Below are 26,010 nucleotides of genomic sequence, written 5' to 3'. Positions count from 1 at the left end.
TTTTTTTTTTTACCAAACTTTATCAATTTAAAACATTTATCCTTAATGGTCATGATTTATGTTATCTTGTTCTACTCTTTATTGACTCGAGCTCTAGTAATTTCTGTTATAGATGTTTTTTAGCAACTTCTATGATAGGCAAATATCAACTAGAAAAAGCAATATCGAGATGTTGAATGGATAGATATCATCATCAATTATAGAAAAGATCGTATATTTAGTACTGTTAGCAAATTTGTGTATAAATAAGAAAAAATGTTTTAGTCTGATCATGGAACATGGATTCATCACAACACTTGTATTATGTTTTTCTAAATAATAGAAAAATATATTAACCAATATCAAGATAAATTATGCTTTTTTAAAAGCGATTTAAATTTATCTCTCCTCACCCCGCTATCGTCCAATTCTGGCTCGCCCATAAGGAGGAGCATGATGAAATAGTGAAACAAGGGGTGGAAGAACCGGATGTTGGACAATCCTTACCCGATCCGATGTAACCAACTGGTGAGGACGACGAGAAAGCTCCTGAAGATGACATTCAGACGATGATGATGATGTTTATGTCCCTATAAATTGGAACAATCCTAACTTCTTCAACCTAATGGTGAATAAGGGAATCAAGTGACCTGGGAGTACACTCAGAACGAGGTGTGCCAAATATGCTAGTTACCCTACCAGCCATGTGTCAAGGATAATGTGGTTCAATGGGTGACATGTCTTCGGAGGTAGCACACTATTGTGAAGTCCAGCAATGAGTATGACATGAAGTGTGTGAACAAGGGTTACCCGTGGTAGGTGCACAACTTTATGGGAAAGTGGGTTGACTATTGGGAAGTGTTAATAGTGGTAGATCACAATTGTATGCTCAGATTGTGAACAACTTTAATATGAACCTAGATCCATAATCAGAGCAATTAAGGAGGAGTATCAGTACACTATCAACTATAACAAGATTTGGAGGGTAAAGAAGAAGGCAATTGAGATGAGATTCGTGTGAGGACTCGTCCAAATCGCATCCGGCTTAATCAAATCGGGCGATCTTCCATTAAGATGAGAGCTAGCATATCTCCATCTCTTGGTGCGCTACCTACTAACCCACATCTGAAACCAACAATTGCATCCACAAAATGATTAAAATGAAGGCAATCCTTACAGTCCCGATATGTGCATTTGGATAATTCCCAAGATAGCTATTATCCAACACATATCTATACCAACATGTACATCACAATATCACGATTGTACAAGATTTTAAGTGATTACAAGTTGATAAATTAAACAAATGACAATGTATTATCTAGCGTAAATATACGTAAATCGCATCGGATTAAACATCTAAAAGAAAATGAAGACCGGTGGTGCTATTTGCCCACAAGGCAACCGACCGGGGTTTATGGTAGTATAGTAACTACTCGTCACCACACCGCTCTCGGTGGGGCACAAGTAGCCAGCACCTAAACTTCACCTGCAAAATAACAAAGTACGGTGAGTACGAAGGTACTCGTAAGACTTATACATATGAGTATATATATTCCTAACTCAAAGGATAATGCATTTGGATAGTGGCAAGGAAACTAAGCCATAAGCTGACACATTTACTCAAATGCAATTTTTATCATCTTAATGTGTATGCACCTAAGTATTAAAATTTAGGTGACTCAACTGACATGACTCTTTTTTCCCAAATCCTACCCATAGCTGAATAAATAACCCTAACCCAATGATCAACTCGAAGGAATCACATCAACCTTTCCCTCTCATGTTCATTCCCGATGAGCATGACCATCATCTCAAGATCATTACGTGATTCTATGATGAAATGTCAGGACACCAAGCGTGCTCATGACTGAGAGCATACCAATTCGAATTGTTCTTACAACCTTGAAGTGGGTACATCTTTACCCACAAGACACAAGTCTATTCTCTTAGCCCTCGTGACAACCTTTCTCCTATGTGCCGCATTAGACCGGCCCATGCCTATGCTACCGACGATACCTAGTTTCCACTAGGGCTCTTCCCCATTGGACACTCTAGGGTCCTCGTCGCCCCAATATAAACTTCTCCATCTCATCATTTTTCTTGACACACCACAGGCCACAATTCGTCGATGCACACAACATACGATATCCATCTCACCCGTCCCATGTATGGATATGTGGTAAGTATGGTAAGTGTTGGGAACAAGCAAACATCGGTATGGTCCTTAATCAACCCAAGTGGGGCTACGACATCTGAGACTCCTTTCTCATCTATCCCTACCACCCGCTCAAGTCTCGTAACCAACACACTTACAAAATTTACTTAACAACCATCATAGAGTTTGTAATACATGTCCTATAACTCGCAAATGATGGTGACATCCACCGCTCGACTTCTACCAATTCGCTAAGCATAGCTAAGCATTTATTGATCACTAGACTTAATTATATTCGTTACACAAGGTTACAAGGAAATAGGTAACATCAATCACAAGAAAGGTAGGTAATGCAACAATATAGGATCTACCCATTTCACATTCATAACGCAAACTTACTTAATGCAACTAACCCCTACAATAGTAGCAAGCTCATACATATGACCATTGTAAAATAAGGGTGCAATATGATAGATGCTTGCTTTGGTTGTTTGGTGCTTCGTTCATGTGCAACTCCAGTTCAATGTTGGTCTCTACTTCTTAAACCATCAACACATCACATGCTAATCAAGGAATACACATCAAATAAATAAAAGAACGAGTGAAGAGATATGCTTTATGATGCATGATAGCCATTGAGATGCAATGTGACATGTTATGAAAACATTTGCAAAATAACTCTAATTGATTGGGCTAGAAAAGGTTTCAACATCGCATGAGACAACCTAAGCTCAGTGGGTACTGAGTGGATGGTGGTCAGACCGTGGGAGTCAAATAGAGAAGAAATTAGTAATGAGTAAACCTGGTGGCAGACTAAACCCATGGTGGTCAAACCATTGGGTCTAGCAGTCAGAATAGCCATAGTGGCGGTCTGACTCTTGATTATGGAGTCTGATTCCAAAAACTAGCCAACCAAGTCTAGGTCAGACTGACCCAAGTGGCAATCAGATCATTGGGCCTGGCTAGCAGCACCTCAGCGAGATCGCCGGTGAAGGCTCCAACGATGCCTTCGGCCAAGGGTGGTACCAAAACACTCTACAAGACTAGAGGAGTGTATTTTGGGTGGTTTGGATGACATGTATAGAGCCAAAGGATTAGGCCCCATGGATCGACATCCATGGTTAGTTGGAGCTCAGTCCTAAGGCTATGAGGAGTGGCGAAACTCAGGGGAAAAGAGGGTAAAGGGGTTAGGGAGCTTCACCTTGGTGTGGAGAACCTTTCTTGAGGGTTACCTGACTCCGGGGAGGCTTCGATGTGGAAATCGACTCAGGGATGCTCCAACTGTCCTAGAGGTGGAAGAATACATTGAGAAGCTTTGTCGGTGAGAACAACGGTGGGAAGGAGCTCGGGAAGTCTTAGGGAATCTCAGGGAAGCCATCTTCATTGATCTATGGCCGTCATGGTGGTCTAGGTGGAGCTCTCCTCTCTCCCTCTAGGTTTTGGGTGGAAGAAGGCTTAGGGCTTGCTCTGGTGAGGGGGATGGTAGGGGATGAGCTCGGGGATGACATAGGGAACTTGTGGGCGATCTCCTCCTTCAATCTTCTGCTTTCATTGAGCTCGAGGTTGGGGAGTGGTAAGGGAGCTCTGCTTGTTCTCCCTATCTGTCTCTTGAGTGGGGGAAGGAATGAACGAGTGAGGGAGTGAGAGGTGGTTGATTGGATTTTAAGTGGCATTCTGAGCCATAGCAATCATATCGCTAGGAGGCCCAGTCAGACTGTGGGCTGGCCCATGTGCAGAAAGTCTTTCCTCTTTTTCCCTTTCCCTACCAATTTTTTCCCTTCCTTCCTAAATGGTTTTGAGCTATCTAAACTACTTCAAATCAATTCTCACTCATAACTATATGGTGGAAATACGAGGCATTTAACAATGTAACATTTTCAAAAAGTTTTGAACCCTAAAACAAAAGCCAAAAACAATAAAACATGACATCATGGTGCATATGCATGCTCGATGTCTAGGTTGGGGTTTTCGGGGTGTGATAGTTTGGGATGTACAAAGCATCATACAATAATCTCCCATTGTTGTGTCACACCATTGCTCAGAGGAACCCTGGAACTTATTTTAACATTAATCACTACGTCAGTGGATGAACCTGGCATCCACCTAGCAACTTAGTACTGAAGCACACATTTTTTGCCTTTGAAGAATGCCTTCGAGCTATCCAGCATTGTCGCCGTATCCTTTACATCAACGAGTCTTCCTTACCAGCAATTATAAGGATCATATACTAACTGTAATTGGAGTTGATAGAAACAACAAAGTGTTACCAGTTGACAACGGGTAGTATAAAACTACCGTATCAGGATCCCTTAGGGTTTCCTGTATTCTCGGGACATATATCTATTCATGGGAAGGGAATCCCTAAATATATGAAAACTGACTGCAAATTCCCAGGATATCTCGTAAATAGAGAAGTTTATCTACAAGAATGATGAGGAAAGACTCAGAAGTCGTACAATGACTCCCTATATATACGGAGCCAAGGAACCCTACGGAGGACAAGTTGATCGAAGCCCACCGAAGCCAATTGAAGTCAGACACAACTCCATTGAAGCCATTCAAGAATGTAGAAGAACTAGATACTCGAGCCTTCTACAATTTAGATATGTATTAGCTACTCTCCCTGACTATACACAAGGGAGCTATTCAACTAGATTTAGATCTATCTAGGCTGGCCAAGTATCCTATTGTAAACAGTCCAAGAGATTCATATAAGACCAACAGGATATGGGCTATTATCCTAAGGGAGGCCTGGACCTGTATAAGATCATGTGTGCACTGTGTGATTCGTCCACACGAAGAATCCCCTATTATTTCTATAAGCTCGTAAGATTGGAGGTTCACCAATCGTTGATATCTGGCACTATCTGTGGGGATCATGACCATCAATAGCAAATCTTTGTCACACAACATGTTGCCAACTCCACCCAAGTCTACACCAAGAACCAATTTCTATCACGAGGAGTGGCACCAAGCGGGGTTCAAGTTCTTTTTTCATCTCCATCAATACCTTTACCAACAAAGGACTCAAGTGCTAATACGATCAGTAGAATATCAAATCCCTCCTGAGCTACTACGACCAAGACGTCCAAAAACGAACCCTCAAAGCTGGAAACCTAATTCTATAACATGTTTAGAGCCAATGTAATAACAACAAGCTATCCCCAAAGTAGGAGGGTCTCTACACGATGGTTGAGTCTACTCGTCCTGGGTCTATTAGCAATGGAGGATGGATGAGTCTTCAATGGATCTTGGCAAATTGACCAACTCCAAAAGTTTTTTGTGTAAGTACCAAGAGTAAGTTTACACTAGTAAAGGTTCATATTTCCCGTAAGGTCGTTTGAATCTCTTTGTGTTCCTTTTGTCTTCCCTAACTAAACATCTGGCACCCGTTGGCCAGGTACACTGGTGGTAAGCCGCAATACGGGTACCTTTACCTATCGTGCGCACCCAGGAAAGCCTGAGCAAGGTCACACAGGAATCGACTTCAGGAAACAAGAGTTTCTACAACTAGAGGGGAAATTATGATTGTTCAATTCTTTTCTCTTATCCGAGCTGGCTGATTTATAATGGCCGGTCAGCAGTTTTTATCTTATTATCTTTGACTACCTATATGAGTTTTCTTCCTAGATAACCAGTCAAGTCTGGACAAATACAATATACCAAGAGCTAATGACAACATATTGTGCATGTGCCAAAATAACTTCCTTTGCGTGAAGACAATGTTCTAAGTTACAACCTCACATGATGTGACAAATGTTCCTTATCACATCCTCAAGTGACTGGGGGCTACGACACCTCCCACTCATGCCGGACATAGGGCTGACCCAATTAAGATCCCCGATTAGTGACGAAGTCATCCTACCCTAGCCGGAGTAGGAAGCGTGTAGCACTAAGCATGCTAGGTTGTCGATGTCTCCTCGGTATCGAGTTCCCAAGAAGTCACACCAATTTTATTTACATTCTTTATTACTTTTTACAAACAAAGAATAAGTTTTATTCCCAAGCTTAGGTTATAGAAGAAAGCCTAAGCGGACTCGGCAATTAGCTGACTAGCCACCGCGGGGTTCCAGGTATTACTCAGAGCTATGACCTTTTGTACCAGGGCCCATCACATTTTCTATTCGGGATCTCTTCCGACGTATGTGGGGGTTGTTGGTATGAAATACCAGGAGAGTTAGTGCACTACACCGACAAATGCCCTTAGTTTCCAAATGACATTGTGGTCCTTGCCAGAAAAGAGGAAAGATTCTTTCACCAGCGCGTGAACTCTCCACTGTGATGGTTCAACTTTCAAAAAACCCACCAGACGGAGAGCCAGGTTTTCCCCAACGTTCTCAGAATCCCGAGAAGTTGGGACAATGCTTACGGTTGACCCGGATTTCCCACTCGAATGAGGTCCATACTTGGAGGCTCATGGAGCTACCTGGAGAAGGCCTAATATCTCGACTAGATGATCTGATGACAACCAGTAACCCGGATAGACATACATCCTACCCAAAAGCCCGAGTTATCACTTGGAGAGGTAGCCTATTGGAATGTCTTAGTCGACTGGGCTAAGTTTCTTGATCCATCACAATATCATTTCATGTACTGATTAGGGGTTGACGATGGGTAGTATAAAACTACCATATTAGGATCTCCTACGGTTTACTATATTCTTATGAAATATCTCTATGTATGGGAAGAGAATCTCTATATGTATGGAAACTGACCACAGATGCCTAGGATATCTCATAAATAGGGAAGTTTATCTCTAAGAATGATGAGCAAAGACTTTAGGAGTCATACAATGACCTCCCTATATATGCGGAACCAGGGGACCCTGCGGAGGAAAACTCGACCGATGCCCACTGAAGCTAATTGAAGTCAGACACAAGTCCATACAAGCCCATTGAAGCTATTCAAGTTTGCAGGAGCTCTGAACCGTTGAGCCTTCTGTACCCTAGATCTATATTAGCAACTCCCCCTACTACATACAAGGGAGCCCTCCGACTTGATTTAGATCTACCTAGGATAGCCAAACACCCCCTTATAAACAGTCCTAGAGATTAATACAAGACCAGCAGGACATAGGGCTATTATATTAAGAGAGACCTAAACTTGTATAAGATCATGTGTGCGTTGTGTGATTCATCTACTTAAAGCATCCCCTACTATTTCTATAAGTTTGTAAGATCGACAGTCCACCAATTGTCAACACCAATGGATTTCACCTTTGTTGAGAGTGAGAACACGATCAATTTGTTTTGGTTCCTGTATCATGTAAGGATTCTTATTGTGAGGGATCGACCAAATGTTTTGCCTTGTACATGATTGGCATGCAGGGATTCCGAAGAAAATCATCACCCTTTAAAATGGTACAAAGGATGATGAAGTCAGCCCCTTCTAGCCAGATTTGCAGAGTTGGGTGCTAACTTCTTCAGGCAATACAAGAACATGATGAACCTTTTCAAGAGGTTGTGTTGTCTGAATCAAAAATGAATGTTCGATGCCCTATGGAACACACTAGATGAGTTAACCAAAAAGCAAACAAAACATCATGCACAGAGGTCAGTGAGGGAACATGAAGATGTATCCGTTGCTCTAGGTAGCCTCCCAATGGATCCTCCAGAAATGAGGAGTACCAGGTCAACTATCAAGTCATCCAATGAGTGGATTGAGAATGAGCCGAAGGAGAAGTGAGCTTTACTCTATGACACCTATGAGGGCAAGGTACGGAATTATGATGACAAACTTAGCTAAGGTCTACAGCTGGGTTATTAAAGGTGTGAGCGGACTGCCACTAATTAGAATGCGGAATTCATTCTGCAATGGGCCTGTAAGTACTTCGTGGACTGTATGCATTAGCGTCATTGGCAATGAATGATGGTCTCCTGATATATGAGAGCAAGATCACTCAATACATGGCGGATAAGACGAAGAAGCCTTTTGGGATGAATAGTTTATCGGTATGGGGGCACATATGCACCTTGTGAAGCCCATGGCAACACATACATGAAATTTGTGTAGGGACAAAGGTCAGAGGGGGCAAGCATGAAAGAGCCATTCAAGAGTGTACACTGTTCAAAGAAAACTGCATTTGTAGCTGCTACAAGCCAATATTATTGCACAAGCCCTGCTCCCATGTTCTTGATGCTTGTGCTATGACAAACTTGAGGACTCAAAGGTATGTCTCCAACTACTTCAAGAAGGAAGCTCTCTATGTCACATGGAACCACATGCTTTATGGGTTCGGTTCATTCACAACAAACCCCGTACCAGACAAATTGTATGTCCCAGATCATGAGAAGATGTTGCAAAAGATGGGATGGCACGGGACCGTAAGGATTCATGATGACATAGACAGATCTGAAGTTGGGCGTCTTGTCAAATGGTGCAAGAAGTGTAATGGAACCCAACACAATTACACAAAGTACACCAATTGTCCATCAGGTGGCAACATCGTCGAAGAAAGTCCTTTTAGCTTAGTTTTCGATGGGAGACATCCTCGTGCTCGTTGTTCATGTGTTTCATCCACCCATTATGCTTAGTTCGTGTTGTAACGAATAATGTTGTAATGAATATTGCTATGTATAATTCATGTGGTTGGACTTACTATTGTCATGTTATAACAAATTATGATGTAATAAGCTTTGTTGGAAGGAACTTTTTTATGTTAAGTACTTAAGTTTGTGATGTTTGGCTTATTAATTTATTGTCATTTTTAGTTCTGTTTAATTCATATTTCCAAAACATAATTATATTTTTTATTTGCAGGTATAGCTGTCAACCACCCGGAGTTGCTTGCCCACATTTGGATGCTAAGCACTGCTCCTACCTGACTATTGTTCAGGCGACTGGGCTCCTGGTACTCACACCACGGGTTTCAGATGAGCTCATGAGGTCGGACGAGCGTTGGATCCCCAGGTTTCCAACACATTCATTTCACATCCTTCTGTTGTTACTTGAGGAAGTCTTTTACACAATATATTTCATTTGCAGATTGCACGGGGCTAGGCTTATCCTGCTCTGTAGGCTTTATGGAGGTGGATGAGGGCTTGGGGGAGTAGAGTCCATATGGTGTTTCAATTTTGATCGGGCCCTCTGGTAGCCCTTGTTAACAGGTGGAGGTCGAAGACACATAGGTTCCATCTCCCATGTGGGGAGACGACGCACAAACTTTAGGACGTCTCGCTCCTGCTTGGCTCTCCTTTTGCGGTCCCTGCAATGAGCACGAGGGACGTAGCCATTGCCTAGCATGCATGTTTTGGTGCCATTTTTGGTAGAATGACCTCCCCCGTTGAGGACCTTACCTGGGTTAGAGAAGCACGGACCTACGAAGACATTTCTGCTTCAATTCATGATACTTTACTTATCTGATGTTTCTTCACATGCTTAGTGTAACTCGACTATGAGCTTATTTTTTATTATTTTGTAATTGATAGGTGGAGACACCTGTTGGTGGGCCATCATGAGGTTTCTAGGCATTTAGAGATCCTCCCCCGTTGAGGTTGTTCGGTGGATCATGTTCACTGAGACACATGACAACTTGGTCTCCAAGAGCGTGATCCAATACACCATGGTATAGTTGGGCTTCTGTTGTATAGGGGTCTGTGCGAGGGCTGCATGAAGTCAGATTCAGGGCTATTTCACTAGGTGCTTGCACCTTCTCCAGCTGTTGTTGTACAAGCGGTTCGCCATTGGCCAAATGGTATTGGACCAGCTTAGATGTCAACATCTTTCGATGTGGAGAATTTTGGTAGGAGGTTCTTCATGTGTCTAGGAATTGATTGGATGTGTGCATTGGTTGGATGAAATAGAGAGCTTGTAAATAGCCAAAAAAATGGTGTACCCAGGTCATCGTAAATTTCTTCACAAGGATCACTTGTACCGCAGTAACAAGAGAGTTTTTGATAGGAAAGTTGAGACTCGATCACCTCCTAAGAATCGCACTGGGAAATAGGTACATGAGATGGTAAAAGGACTTAGAGTTATCCCAAGAAAGGGACGCGGGAGTACACCAATTCTGAAATCTAATCTTAGAGCTTCTATGTTCAAAAAGAAATATGTTTTTTATGACTTAGCTTATTGGACGGATTTAGTGGTTTGACACATAATCAATGTCATGCACATTGAGAAGAATGTGTGTGATTATTTGATTGGTACGTTACTAGACGTACCAGGCAAAACAAAAGATACACTCCAAGCACGGAAGGACTTGAAATGTTTGAAACTCAGATAGGATCTACATCCTAAAAATATGGAAGAAGGCGACAAGTATCTTGGTTCCGCTAGCTGCAGTCTGAGCAAGGAGAAGAAAATTGCAATGTGCGAGCGCTTATATGGAATCAAAGTTTCATCTAGTTACTTCGCCAACATAAAGAGACTAGTAAACATGAAATATTTGAAATTAACTAGCATGAAGTTTCATGATTGTCATGTGATGATGACACAGATGCTTCCAATTACAATTAGAGGTATTCTGCTGCTGAAGGTCTAAAACCCAATCATAAAATATGGAAGAAGGCGACAAGTATCTTGGTTCCGCTAGCTGCAGTCTGAGCAAGGAGAAGAAAATTGCAATGTGCGAGCGCTTATATGGAATCAAAGTTTCATCTAGTTACTTCGCCAACATAAAGAGACTAGTAAACATGAAATATTTGAAATTAACTAGCATGAAGTTTCATGATTGTCATGTGATGATGACACAGATGCTTCCAATTACAATTAGAGGTATTCTTCAACGCGATATCACAGAAGGCCATCGATCCGATCAAGCTAGATAAGCTACAGAAAGATGTGGTTGAGACTCCATCCCAGCTTGAGGCGTTGTTCCCTCCATCATTTTTTGGTATTATAGTCCATCTCATTGTTCACATTGTGAAAGAGATACAGATTCTTGGCCCTATGTTTCTGCATCAGATGTACCCTTTCAAGAGGTTCATGGGAGTTCTGAAGAGCTATGTTTGTAACTAAAATCGGCCGGAAGGCTGCATGGCTGAGGGCTAGGGAACCAAGGAGGTCATTGATTTTTGCGTTGACTACGTGAATCTCGAATCGATTGGTGTGCCTGTATCTCACCATGAGAGGAGACTATAGGGGAAAGAGATGATAGGTGCAAACTCATTTCACACTAACAACCACGTTTCATTCACGCAAGTACATTTCGCAGTTCTGTAACAATCAGTTGTAGTGGACCCGTATGTTGAAGAACACCAGAAGATGTTATGCACCAGAAACCCAGGGAAGTCCGATGTTTGTATCGCACAAGAGCATCGAGATCATTTTGGCGCTTGGTTACATAGACAGGTGATGGATAAGAAGATAGAGTGTGCTCAATTAAATGTGTTAGCTCACGAACCGTCAACTACAATCCTCATATTCCAAGTATATGACATAAATGGCTATATATTTTATACAAGAGCTTAGGATAATAAGAGTACCAACCAAAATAGTGGTGTCTGTATAGATGCCTACGACTATAATGAAAATAGGGAGACCTACTACGAATTTATAGAGGATATCTGGGAGCTCGATTATGGAGTGTTAAAGGTTCCTCTTTTTCGATGCTAATGAGTCAGACTCCCATGGAGTGTGAAGATCGACAAGTACGGTATAACTACAATGGATCAAAAACTCATTGGATACAGAGAAGAACCATTTGTACCTGCGAATGATGTTATATAGGTCTTCTATGTTAAGGACCCAGACCCAGCTAACAAGGAGGAGCGTCACATGGTTCTTCAAGAAAAAAGAAAGATTGTTGAAGTGTAGAATGTCGTTGGCGATGAAGACTGCAATCAATTCGACGTGCTATCTCCTTTCGGAGAGGACATCGACCTAGACCCTATGGAAGATATTGACGAACCTCCATATGTATGTCGTGATCATAATGAAGGGTGAATCATTAAGACAAAGTAACTAAATTGTATTAATTACTATGTATGTATTTGTTTTAGACGCAATTATACCTCACTTATATTATGAAAGCTTCAATTTGTAGTTACGGTAGAAGATGTCTTCATTATTGACCATATTGATTTTTGATTTTAATGAATTAGAAATAGCACAAGCACTATTGCTATGTACTACTATTTTTTTATTTTTAATGAATTAGCAATAGCACTAGCATATTACTATTTACATATTACAAGATTTACACTAGCTATAGTTATGAGCATATTTATTTTCAATTTTTAATAATTTAAAATATTTATCGATGAAATTAAGATATATTAGCAAGCCCCGATATAGAAAATTAGGTATGAACATATTTATTTTAATTTTTTATTGAATTAGAAAATTGAACCATGAAATTTAGGTATATACAAAACTTAATTGGTACATAGGAAGTTAAAATTTATATAAATATTTATTAGGATTTATGGTCAACAGAATGTTAACGATTATAGATAGTATAAACTCAACCGAAAACACTTGAGTAGCATAGCGGTTTTATTGTTCTTTCTTACTTGGGGCAGGTCGTGGGTTCGAGTCTCGGCGCGCGCACAGCTAAATCAATTTTTTTCACCCTGCACCTATAGTGAAAGGGGTTTCACTGCCGATGAACATATTCGATCTGCAGTGAAACAACTAGGCTGGCAGTGAAATATGTTTCATTGTCAGTTGTCCTATTGACATGGCAGTGAAGATCTCCTTTCATTGCCGGTCGTCATCTTCAGTCAGCAAGAAAGTCCTCCCCTATAAAAGTCCTCGACGCCTGCGTCCTCTAACACTTAGAAATTTTTTCCTCTTCCTAGAATGTGCCCTCTGCCGAATCGCCTCCCGACGCTGAGGAGCCCGTGCTGCCGTGCCCTTCGCCGTCATCCACCGCCGCCATCACCGAGGACCACCACTTTGATGCCTCCTGACTCCGAGGGTTTAAGCCTCCTCCTAACTCCGAGGAGACTATGCTTCCATGCATTGTGCTCTCGTCCACTGCCATTGTCGTCGACGACCACCACCCCGACATCGAGGATCCTACCGCATCCACCCTGACGAGCACCCCGACGCCGAGGAGCGCGCACTGTCGTGCCCTGCGCCCTTGTCCACCGCCGTCATCGTCGTGGACCACCACCCCGACATCAAGGTAGACCTCCTGATTCCCCCTCCGTATCCTTCTCCCCTCTGACTCCTAGGGTTTAAGCGCAAGTTCGTATAGATTCATGGCTAGCTACTTGTGTGTTCAAATGATAAGAACAGATGCTTGTGTGCTAGTCCTTTTGTGTGTTAAAATGATAAGAACAGATGTTGTTTGTTGTCCTTTTATGTATTCAAATGATAAGAACAGATGATGCTTGTGATCCTTTTGTGTGTTCAAATGATAAGAACAGATATGTTGCCTCGATCCTTTTGTATGTTCAAATGATAAGAGTAGATGCTGTCTCAGTCCTTTTGTGTGTTCAAATGATAAAAATATATGTTGATCATGGTCCTTTTGTATTCAAATGATAAGAACAGATGTTGTTTGTAGTCCTTTTGTGTGTTCAAATGATAAGAGCAGATGCTACCTCGATCCTTCCTAGTCTGTACTTGTATACCGAGACATATTTCTTGTGTCATCTCTACAATGAACTACCTATTATAATTTGATCCCTTGATAGTGTTCTGTTGTAAGTTCAGAGATTGATTAGCATATCAGATTCTAGATAAGAAAGTTGATTCATCCTTTTTTTTTTCCTGTCATTACTTGTTTGAATCCTGCTATTCAGTTTCTATTTCTGTCTCGACAGGAAATTGCTTGTCCTTTTCAGAATCTGTGCTCTCTAATTTGGTACAGTAGCACTGTCCATGATGGTATTGTGTGATTTTTGAGAATTCTGTCCATGTTCTGATAACTAGATGAGAACTTAGTAAATTGTCTAGTCGTTGATGTACTCAATAGAATAATTAAAGGGTAGGACCTTGATTGTCCTAGGGCCAATTGTTATTCATTTCCTGAGAGTACTTTTATACACCTATTGACCAGTTCTTGTTGTACACATGTCATCGGAAATTCTTGATTATCAATTGTTGTCATTACTTTTTATTGTATTATTATTTACAACACTTGCACTTTGACCTTATTAGGTTCACATAATAGTGGAAGAAGAAGGATTTGTCCAAATTGTGGTCCATGTCCTTCATCTTCCCTATTATGTGTGCATAATAAGACCATTTGCTATAGCCACTGAGGTTGTATTTCTTTTTTACTCCTATTACGTGTTGCATTATAACTTGCACTATTTTCATACTTGATTTTCTTTTTGCAAATGACAAAATTAGAGACCATACATATGACTGCAAAGCTCGACTGAGGTGGTTATTACATATGCACCTTGCACGTCTTTTCTCTATCCTAGTCGAGCTTGTAGTCGTATATAATTATCTCTATAATCTGATGCTAATGCTGTTTTCATACTTCTTTTACATATTTTTTTGTGTTGGTGTGGTTTGTAGTATATCATTTTTGGAGTTAATAGATTCGAAGGAGCATTTTACAAAGGATACAAATTCAAACACGAAGTTGTTGTGGCATACAACATTCAACTTATCCAGGCCGAGCTAAAATTGGCTACCTTTGAAAATAAGGAAAAGAAATTTGATTTTAGGTATAAAGATGTTGTAATCTTAGTTCTTGTTGTAATCATTATTTTGCTATATAAGATGATGTGACTTGTAAGGTCAATATGTCACTTGTCAGTACCTTTGTATATATTTGTGTCTATTTTGCTATGTAAGATGTGACTTTTTGTTAAATATGGTCGTAATGTACTCAATTACAATATTATATATATATGCATTCTATCTATCGACTCCTTCATGGTTATCTCACTCTTTCGACAGTCTCTCTCTTCCTCATTGGCTTTATCTCTATCTTTCTCCTTTATAAGCTCTCTATATGTAGAATACTCAATCGTTCGTCGTCATCATATATAGAACTTGCAGGAAGGGATGGGCACCACCAACCACCGATCCGGCTCAGATACCAAAAGGAGATGTAGTGCTATCGTCAAACATTGAAGAAATTAGCCCGAGCCACTACCTCAACCTGGACCAAACAGATGCCTATGGAGATGATGAGGTAATTCATAAGTAGATGAATGTATTTGTTCTACATATTATCGTATAGGTTCTCAATAGTTTTTTTTCCCTTATGCGCAGATTCTTGATGCTCTGGAGGGTCATGACAATGAGCAATCCCAGGAGTGGCATCATGTCCGAGGTCCCTCAAAGAAGCCTACGAGATGATTTGTGATCACGAAGGTCTTACCAACAGGGGAGCCAACTACACTAGCGAGAGTTCTAGGGCCATACAAGTCAGTCTGTAGGATTGCTTTTAAGGATCACGTGCCCGTCCGCTACAGATTGTGGACTGACGAACGAGGTGATCCGCACGTGGTTCCTAATTCAAGAACAACATCTTATGGCCTAAGATATTAGAGAAGTTTGTTCCCTGAAGAGACAGATATGGAAGTAGTTAAGCGTAAGACGCTAATGATCATAGGCCTTTCATTTAAGAATTGGAAGGGCACACTGAATAGAACATATGTGCAGAAAGGTACAACGCTAGATTTACGCAAATGACCAAAACTAGAAGATCATTAGCAAGCCTTTGTGGAGTACAAGTTATCGGAAGAAGCAAAGAGGTTGAGTGAGGTGAACAAAGCAAACTCGAAAAAGAACCTCTACCCCCACAAAGTCGGCAGTCGTGGGTACGTGAGGAAAGAATGGTAATGGCAACAACAACTAGATGAACTATGAGAGAGAAGTGTCACGCCTGAGACGGAGGACTGGAGCGAACGATCGATGCGCTTCCTTCTTGGGAAGGGTGCTTCTTACTCGCTTGATAGAAGCTTATGCTTTACGACTATCAAAGACTAGGAAGTGATGCAAACTCTTGCAAAAAAGCTTGCGGAAGCCCACGAGCAATCTGCACAAGACTCTTTCAAGCCATACAGGGATAGCGACGATCTCACCTTGGCACTGGGAAATAAGGAGCACGGTGGTCGCATACGAGGCGTTGGGGTGATAGGTTGGAAATATGGATTCCCGGGTGACATCAAAAGTTACAAGAGTCGAAAGAGATCCTAAGTAAAATGAGATGTAGAAAAGGCATAACAAGTTAGGATGATGGAAATGCTCGAACGAGTGCTACAAAATGAGAGAGAACATATAGAGAAAAAGATAGCACAAGCAGTACAGCAAGCCCTCATGCGTGAACGGGGCGTCATTGTAAGCGAATAGGAACAGCCGGTAGCGTCTCCTAATTTTGCGCGCTCCAGCCCTGTTGATCGTCAGAGTAGCTATGCATCCACAGGAGTTCCAGGAGTTGACCCCATCACTTATCCCGTTGAACTCATCACAACACGGACACTATATGAACTACACATTAGTGCTAGGAATATTACGATCATAGGGCTTATCCCCACAGCTTCTATGAACATTTGCACGAACGTCCGATATCATAGGGCTATGCCGTGGTCGAAGTAGATGAGGCAGTTAACCAGTAAAGTCATGTTGAGGTGGACTACTTCGCAAAGGAGGGGGTGAACACTATAGGGGAGAACAAGCATACATTCATCATGTGGGAGAAGGCCTACATAGTGTTTCCACAAGGGACAGCTCCCGAGAACCTCTTCTCTCCACGACACCCTAGGCCGTCGTTGCCTCGAAGATCTCACTCCCTTCAGCCATCTCCTGTAAGAAGCCCACCTCCCCAACCATCACCTCAAAGAAGTCTACCGCTCAAGAAGCCAGCGTCATCAAGAAGCCAACCATCAGCTTGAAAAACATGATCAGGTTTTGTAACATCCAAGCAGATGACATCATCTAAGAAATCAGTGCCATCTAAGAAGGTTTTGGAACCTAAGGATGTCTATTCACTCACTGCTGAGAAAACCAAAAATATTGTGGACGTCAGTGTAACTAGACATTTCCATCCTCCACCACCTCCACCGAAGCTTGTTGTGCCTGAAGATACCATGAAATTTTTCATGAATATGGCCAAAGCTAAACATATGGGGGCCACTTCAAGTAAGCCATCGACTGACTACGAACGTATCAATAATAAGCAGGCCAAGAGCAAATCAGGTCCAATCGTTTAGGATGCTCCAAGAATTAGGAACTTCCTGGCTTCTTCTAGATTAATAGCAAAAGAACTAGCATGGCTTACTATGGGAGTGAATATTGTAAAGTTGGATGTTACATGGCCGTTTCAGTTGGGCAAACCTTTGGTCAAATCAGATATAGAAAGAAACCTTACTGGCCAATCCGTTCCCCAACATCATACCCATCTCCTTCACTGCATTATCTATCACATTCCGTAATAGTCCCTTTGTAAAGGGATTTGTTAGGTTCTTAGCTGTTTGAATATAATCCAATGTTATCACTCCGGAGTTTCTCAATTTCCTGACAGACTTCAATCGTCTCTTTACATACCTTGTGGACTTATCATTATCGTTAGAACTGTTTACTTTAATAATAACCATCTGATTATCACAGTTCATAAGGATAGTCGGTACCAGTTTCTCAACCATAGGCATGTCCATCAACAACTCAAGTAATCATTCTGCCTCAATAGTAATTATGTCTAACATAGTGAGTTCTGCTTTCATAGTTGACCTGGCCAAGATGGTCTGTTTGCAAGACCTCCATGAGATAGCAACACCACCTAGAGTGAATACATATCCACTTATGGTGTAAATCTCATCAGCATCAGATATCCAGTTTGAATCACTATAACCCTCCAGTACCGATAGATACACATAATAGTGAAGACCATAACTAATAGTATCAAGCAAATAGTGCATGACTTACTAAGCACATGCCAATATTCATCCCCGAGTTAGAAGTAAATGGCTCAATTTGCTCACAACAAATGAGATGTCAGGCCTCGTAGCACCAGCTAAGTACATTGAGTGATCCAATAATCTGAGTGTCTCAGTTGGTCCCTGCTACTTCTCTTATTCTTTCGAAGTATCACACTGGGATCATAAGGTATTGGAGAAGACTTGCTGTCCTAGTAGCTAAAGAGGCTCAACACCTTCTCAGCATAATGAGATTGTGTAAGAGTAATCTCATTCTCTCTTTTGATTAACTTGATGTTTAAGATTACATCAGCCTTATCCAGATCTTTCATATCAAAGCTTTGAGATAAGAAAGACTTGACCTCATTAACCACATCAAGGTTTGGCCTAAATATCAGTATGTCATCAACATACAAGAACAATATAAACCCCTCACCCTCACATAGCGATAGTACACACATCTATCTTACTCATTGATCGAAAAGCCTACAGATGTTAAAGTTCTGTCGAACTTCTCATGCCATTGCTTAGGAGCTTTTTTGGACCATACAAGGACTTCAACAACTTACACACCATGCCTTCTTAACCTTTTACTACAAACCCATCAGGTTATTCCATATAAATTTTCTCGTCCAACCCTCCATTAAGAAAAGTTATCTTAACATCCATTCGATGAACGATAAGATCGTGTGAGGCAGCCAAGGAGAGTAGCACTTACATAGTAGTCAATCTCGTAATAGGTGTATAAGTGTAAAATAAGTATTTGACTTCCTTTTGGGTATAACCCTTGGTCACAAGTGAGTCTTGTACTTTTCAACAGTACAAGTCCCGTTTGCGACCCACTTGCAACCAATAGCTTTGCAACCATAGGGTTGTTCTATGACCTCCCAAGTCCTATTTGAGAGGATGGAATCAATTTCACTGTGTACTGCCTCCTTCAGTAGTTTGCATCAGAAGATGCAATCGCTTCTGAAATAGATTTAGGAGTGTCATCCACAAGGTACATAGTGAAATTATACCAAATGACTTTGCAGTCCTTTGTCTCTTACTTCTCCTAGGAGCATCACTGTTATCTTCCTCGGGATCTTGCTCATGTGTTTATTCAATAGTCTGAAGAGGTGGAGTGAGTTCAGGAATTATCTCATAAGATAGTCTAGACATGCTATATAAATCTTTCATTAGAAATATATGCTCAAAAAATGTTGCATGACGAAACTCCATCATTGTATCGACATGCACGTCAGGTATCTCACATTTAACCACTAAAAACCTATAAGCAATGCTCCGATAAACATATCCCAGAAAGACACAATCCATTGTTTTACGTCCGAGCTTGTGCTTTGTAGATATTGGTACATTGACTTTCGTCACGTATCCCAAGTACGCAAATAAGAAAGTGATGGTCTTCTCCTTTCTCGTTCTTCATATGGGGTTTTCTCTTTATCCTTGACAGGAACTCTATTCAGGATATAACACGAAGTCAACAGGGCCTCCCTCACCATACCTTAGATAATCCCACAGTATCTAACATGGTATTAACCAAGTCAGTCAGTGTGCAGTTCTTCCTTTTGGCAACCCCGTTTGATTAGGGTGAATAAGGAGGCATCCTCTCATAAATAACCCTATGTTCCTCACAGAATGAGTCAAAGTCATAGAGAAATACTCTCCACCACGATCCGACCCAATTATTTTGATCTTTCTCTTTACTTGATTCTTAACTTCTGCTTTATAGATTTTAAAGTGATCTAGAGTCTCATCTTTCGTTTTCAACAAATAAACATAGCAACATCTAGTCGCATCATCAATCGAAGTCATGAAATATCTTTTTACACCCTTCATCAACACACCATTCATTCATACAAGTCTAAATGTATGAGTTCTAATGGTGCCAAATTTCTCTCCTCAGTTACCTTATGAGGCTTACAAGGTTGTTTGATGCATACAACTATGATATTTAGAATCTTTGACTATGAAAAAATTCAGAACTAAACTCATACTGGAAAGTCGTGACATAGAACCAAAATTTAAATGATATAACCGTGAATGTCAAACGCTAGCATCATCATTAATATTACCATAAATATGGTTCATAGATTTATTGCTGAAATTAAAAAAGGGAAAACAGGACAAGCCTTTGCACTCATAGCCTTTACCAATAAATTGTCCATATTTTGACATTACTATTTTATTAGACTCGAACACCACCTTAAACTCGTCTCTACAGAAAAGAGAGCCGCTAACTAGATTCGTGTTCATTGTAGGGAAATGCTCAAGTTTCTCAGTTGCATGATTTTTTCTGAAGTAAACTTCAGGTCTATCATGCCAACACCATGCACAGAAGCATATGACTCATTCCCCCATTAGGACGGAAGAATAATGGGTGACTTGATAAGAAGATAATATTGAGATATCAGCACACACATGAACATTGGCCCTTATATTAATCCACCAATTAGTAGATTGAAATACTAAAAATATTGAAGATACATTTTCATACCTTGCAGCTCTGTTTCCAGTTTTACCAATGGTCATACCTTGCAGCTCTGCTTTTTTAGAGCCTTTCTTCCCTTACAGTTTGGACAATCCTTGGCAAGTGTCCAATCTCACCGCACATAAAGAAAGGTAGTTTTGTTTTGTCATCTTCTTCTTGAAGGTGGTAGCTTTGTTTGGCTTATTATATTTTCCTTTTTTCTTATTGTGGAAAGGCTTTTGCACCATATTGGTGTTAGTATGTCCCTAGTCTCCTTTTAGACTCACATCATTAGCTCGAGCTTTCTCCTCAACATTAAGAAATACGATCAAACTCTCAATAGTAATCTCTTGTCTCTTGTGCTTTAGAGCAGTGGCAAAGTTTCTACACGAAGGAGGTAACTTGGCAATGATGCTTCTAGTCACAAACTTGTTAGGTACATTGATCTTGAGGAGTTCGATTTCCTTCACGATGCACTGAACCTCATAAGCCTGCTCGACTACATAGCAATTTTCAACAATCTTGTAGTTATGATACTGCTCCATAATATATAGTTCACTTCCTACATCCGGTGCACCGAATTTAGCATTCAGTGTATTCCACAGCTCCTTCGCGCTTTGTATGTGCATGTACGTATCAAAAAACGGTCACCAAGAACATTAAGAATGCATCCAACAAAGAGTGTATTAGCATCCGTGAACATCTTTTCCTGCTCAGCAGTAAGGGTTTCTTTCGGCTTGTCATTAACCACCTAGTAGATATTCATAGCCGTTAGCCACAAAGTGACTTTGACTTGCCATTTCTTAAAGTGCACACCAGAAAACTTGTCTGACCTCAGTGCATCGATAAATCCAACCATTGATAAACCTAAGTGCCTACAATAAGGTTTTTGAATTGTTGGAATATATGACATTTTTATGTTTAATTTAATCCATAAATAATTCATGAGCGTAAACCGATAAACTAACATGGTCATATTACCATAATATAATCTAGTTATGTGTATGAAAGCATTACATATGCCTAGATCTACTATACTCAAAATTAGAAATCGTATAAAATAAAGTACGAGTAATATAGTTTTTATGTACTGGTCCTGCACTATGGAGGTTGCTGAAGATGTTGGTTGTACCGTGTTCACGGTATGATCGATCATATTGATGACGTGTCGAATTTATTAACGATGACAATGGGCAACGTCCAAGAGACTAGGAAGATGAGCCATGGTGAAGAACTTAAATAGTCACGTAGAGCGCTTCCAAAAACCTTATTTGCCCTCTTCCAGTACAGGATCTTAAGAGCAAGGGTTTCAGAGATATGCTCTCCCGTTTACTGGTGCACGTCAACGCCGAGATAGAATAGGCTACAATAGCAGCGCAACAAAGAGAGAAAGAAAAAAAACCATAACTCTTATATAGACTCCAATAATGAGAGGGTTCTCAATTTAAGGACTACTCTCAATTAGCAGTCCATATAATTCAAGTAATGAGGTGAGAAACCTTAATTATATATATAAAGAAAACATATTCACCTCCAACTTTATTAGTAATATGGTATTAATAGGGGGTAGACCTCATCATAAACCATGTCTCCGTAATATAGGTTTTTAAGATTTATTAAGAATTATTAAAATTATATATACACCTTTAATTCTAACAAGATCTTCGTAGACACGTCGCACTTTATCATCAGGTAGTCGAAGTTGAAACATGAGATAACTCTATTTTGTCACGTATGGTCTGTGTTATTGAGGTAGCTACTGTTTAGTATGCTAAAAGAACAAGGATAAGGATATACACGACTACACTTTTTGTTTCATCTGGACTACTCAAATTCCTGATGTCTTTTCTGACGATGTATTCTCTGATGATCCACTAGACATTGCACGTAAGGGAGGTGACGTTGCCATGAGTTGCAGAACCCGTCTTAGGTTCACGGGTGAGGCGTAGCAATGATGAGAACTACGTCGTCCGTGTGACCAATCTCTCTGAGCACACCCGTGAACCTGACATCCTCGAGCTATTCTGCGCATTTGGCATTGTTAATTGTTAGCCGTGTCAAATTTGTTCAGAGACGGGAAGCAGAGCATGCTATCAGATGCTCAGTGGATATGTTCAAATTTGAAATTTATAACCATTTTTTATATCTAAACAGATTTTAATGGAAAAATGTTTAATTACAAAATTCTACATATCATAGATAAATATAATTTTCATATAAAGTCATCTCTATCTGAAATCATATTAAAAAGTTATAAAAAAAAATTTAATATCTTCTGTGAGGCACAGGATCTGTCAGCAGCCATTAGGCCCACTACCACGTAACATGTTGGTACGTGACGTACCGACAAGTCACTAATCGGCACGTGAGTGCGTAACTATTTATGCAAATATCAGATTTTAAGTATTATTTTTACAATTTTCTATGAAAATATTATTATTATTATTACTATTAAAATCCAAGAAAGGTACCACCAATTTTTGTTTGGAGCATCAGCACGGGTAAAGTGTAGTATCTTAACACACGTCATACTCTACACATATCTTACACACACTTAAGATCTACAAACTATACACACGCGTCTACTGAAGAGGATTATAAAACTTTCAACTCTGCTAGCGATGAGCACATCATGTTCTTATTATGGTCTATGGGACCTTAAGACTATTCAGAATAAATCACTCCTCTCCTCTGTAGGGTGTGCCAGCGTAGGCTCGAACCCGTTGATGTGGCTCACAACTGGAGCGAAATCGTAGCACGTGAAATAGCATGTGAAGAGTAGAAAATGCAGGATCGTAGGCCAGGCTAACACAATGCCAAGTTTGTTTTCTATATTATTAGTAGAATGTCCGTGCGTTATAACATAAACTGAAAATTTGCACACGATAATATTATTGACCTCTCTAAAACTATTATCGTCAAAGTTTCTTTCAAACTATAATATTATTGAAGCACTACAGACACTAAAAGTATTATTTGAACAACAGGCAATACATCGTCGTACAATCAAATTTACATCTTTATTTAAACCTACACTGAACACTCATAAAAACATGAGAAAAATAGATTTAAGCTAAGCGTTGGCATCCAACATAACAAAGTATATTGACACTACTTAAAGAAATAGCTTTTCTTGGATGGCATAGAACTATTGACAGTTCCCCACTGGATTCAGACAGTTGCAAGAAACCAAAAACCACTATAACCAGAGATCTAGAAACATCCCAAAAGAACTTGCAAGAGCAGAATTTGTATCTTACTACTGCGAGAAGTGACCAGGAAGATGGTGATGATGATCATTTGCATCCACTGCAGAGCCATACTGGTGTTGGCGTTGTTGATTGAGTTGGAGGTGAAGCTCCGCAACCTTTTGTTTTAACTTTGCAACATCAGCTTCAGCAAGAGGAATCTCCTCAAGATCTGCCCTTGTCTAAGGTAAAACAGGGAGGAAAATGAGACTCCATAAAATAAATCCAGCAAGTGTAGAAAGGGTTGTACCTTCACATCCATAGAACATGCACTAGAAAACTGTCCAGAAAACATGCTCAAGCCAACCTCCAATGCAGCTCCAAGATCCCTCTCAGCTTGTAGTTGCTACCTGGACGCCTACAGTTATAAACAGTTGTATAAACTACAGTTAGAACAATTATCACACCATCTATATATCTCGAACTATTCAACAATAACAGTATCAGAAGAAAATAAAGGAGAAAGTATCAATTTGGCCCCTCAGCTTTTGGACTGTGCTCAGTTTAAGCCATGAATTTTGCACTGGTAATATTTTTTGACCCCTTAACTTTAGAGGTATGTCCAATTAAAGCCTTTATAATAGTTAACTTATAAGTTACAGACAGACAAGGCTCATCTATAATTTACCACCTGTAGGTAGGACCAGTGGACCACAAAGGATCCGAACCCCAGTGGACCAGTGGACCACAAAGGATACGTGAGCAGTGGGGTTTTTGCACACTACTCCAAAGAAACATAAACATTAATTCTGGTACCATAGGTATAGGAGTATAGGACAATACAAAGCTAAAAAACGAAAGCAAAAGCAAAAGAAAATAAAGCCAGTAGGAAAATAAAAGGACACCAGTCATCTCATCTCCCAACAAACCAGTGGCAAGCTTATATAGCAAACACTCTTGAGAGTTCGAATAACCTGCTCCCAGAGATGAGGGACCAACATAGTGACCTAGAAGTTCAAGGTAAACAGGACCTAACGTGGGATCGAGGGACCGAAATATACTTTCATCCTAAACACTTAACAAAGCATGAGTAAGCAAATTTGACAAGGCAAGGGAATGCAGCATCCTGTTCCAGAGCCAAACGGCGTTCATGTAATGCTTGTTTTTTTCTTTCCAAACTCGCCTGTAGAATTGCATTGCCCCTAGCCTGAGAGGCACTTTCTATTAGATTACAGGAAGCCAATAGATCATTCTTTAGCACACGTGCACTTTCTTCCCCTACCTCTTCGGCAATTCTATTTTGCAGATCATTCTTTGCGATCTCAAGCCTTTGAATAGCAAGCCTGAAATGTTTGTTCGCATAGTATAAGTAAATAAACTGATTTTCTGGTTATATGCATCCGAGAAAAGAACAAGAGACTACCAAAAGAAAAGTGCACTTTGTTCGTAAATCTGTTAGACAGTTGTAGCAACATAACCAGAAAGCTATCAAACAATGACCTTCATTAATAAGTAATGACCTTCAAATGCAAAGGATATTCCATATTTCCCAGATTAAAAACCTGACCCACCCCGATTCAAATCGTGGGAGCATCGCCAGTCACCCGACATAACCGATCAGATCTACAAAAGTAATTTGACCTCCCAGCCATCTACGAACAACCAACAGATCTAACCAGACTACTCAACTGCCTAGGTCATAACCATCCAATAATCAGAGCCGATCTAAAGGAGGAGAAGCTCCATACCTTGACGCGGAGGAGGGATCGACACTGCTCGCGAGGAGGATTTGGGTCGGGTTGCGTTCACGATTCGATGGGGAGGGAGGGAGAGAGCGAAGTGAAGAGAAGATGCCTACGGAAATCACGAACCAAACGGATCGTTCAACCATATAAACCTCTAAAGCTCGGGAAAAAATCACTAAGAAATTACGGAGAACAATGCGCATTTGCCTACGAAACCTTGCATTGCGACGTTGACACCGTCAGTTTTAAACAGAGGTTTGATTTCCGTCCCATAGATCCTCCTGGCGTATTTCTTGCCGCCAAAGGGGTTGACGAAGATGAACGCGCCGGCACGGCGATTAGGTCGAAGGCTTCGACCTCCAAGTCGGCGACGTGGCCGTCAGCGACAGATCAATGACTCCCAATCCTCATCGCCGGTGGAGGCTTGGCTTCTCTAGTCGCGGGGGGAGCCTGCTCATCACCTCCTCAGTGGTGCCCGAACCCACTGGGGGCCTAACCCGCTGTGGGCGCGCAAGGGTTGGGTTCGGGGGTGATTGATCCGGTGGCGGGGCAGGTGAGGGCGGCGAATCAGCGGCAATAGCACGAGAGTGAGGAAGCGGCGAGGCGGCGTGTGAGCGAGCGGAGGAGAATGTAGCGGCGGCGATTTCTAGGAGGGGATCGATTACGAGAGGCAGCATAGAGACGATGGGAGGCCTAACGG

General features: G+C 40.8%; 1 long non-coding RNA gene across 6 annotated transcripts; it reads right to left on the bottom strand.

Moving 5' to 3' along the window:
* Positions 1-1,325: 1,325 nt before the first annotated feature.
* Positions 1,326-26,010, bottom strand: LOC133915733 (uncharacterized). 6 transcript variants are annotated; one of them, XR_009909384.1, is made up of 6 exons: positions 25,527-26,007; positions 25,314-25,419; positions 24,848-24,908; positions 23,876-24,772; positions 23,638-23,807; positions 1,326-1,468 (listed from the first exon to the last, which is right to left on the bottom strand). It is a non-coding gene; the product is annotated as an uncharacterized LOC133915733 (long non-coding RNA). The 6 variants fall into 6 exon arrangements; XR_009909382.1 differs by lacking the exon at positions 1,326-1,468 and adding an exon at positions 21,891-22,396; XR_009909380.1 differs by lacking the exon at positions 1,326-1,468 and adding an exon at positions 21,891-22,401 and having other exon boundaries at positions 25,527-26,006.

Source organism: Phragmites australis, chromosome 4 (genome assembly GCF_958298935.1).
Source record: "Phragmites australis chromosome 4, lpPhrAust1.1, whole genome shotgun sequence".
Classification (NCBI taxonomy): Eukaryota; Viridiplantae; Streptophyta; class Magnoliopsida; order Poales; family Poaceae; genus Phragmites; species Phragmites australis.
Note: the sequence above shows the minus strand (reverse complement) of the source record. Positions and strands in the feature narration are given on the sequence as shown.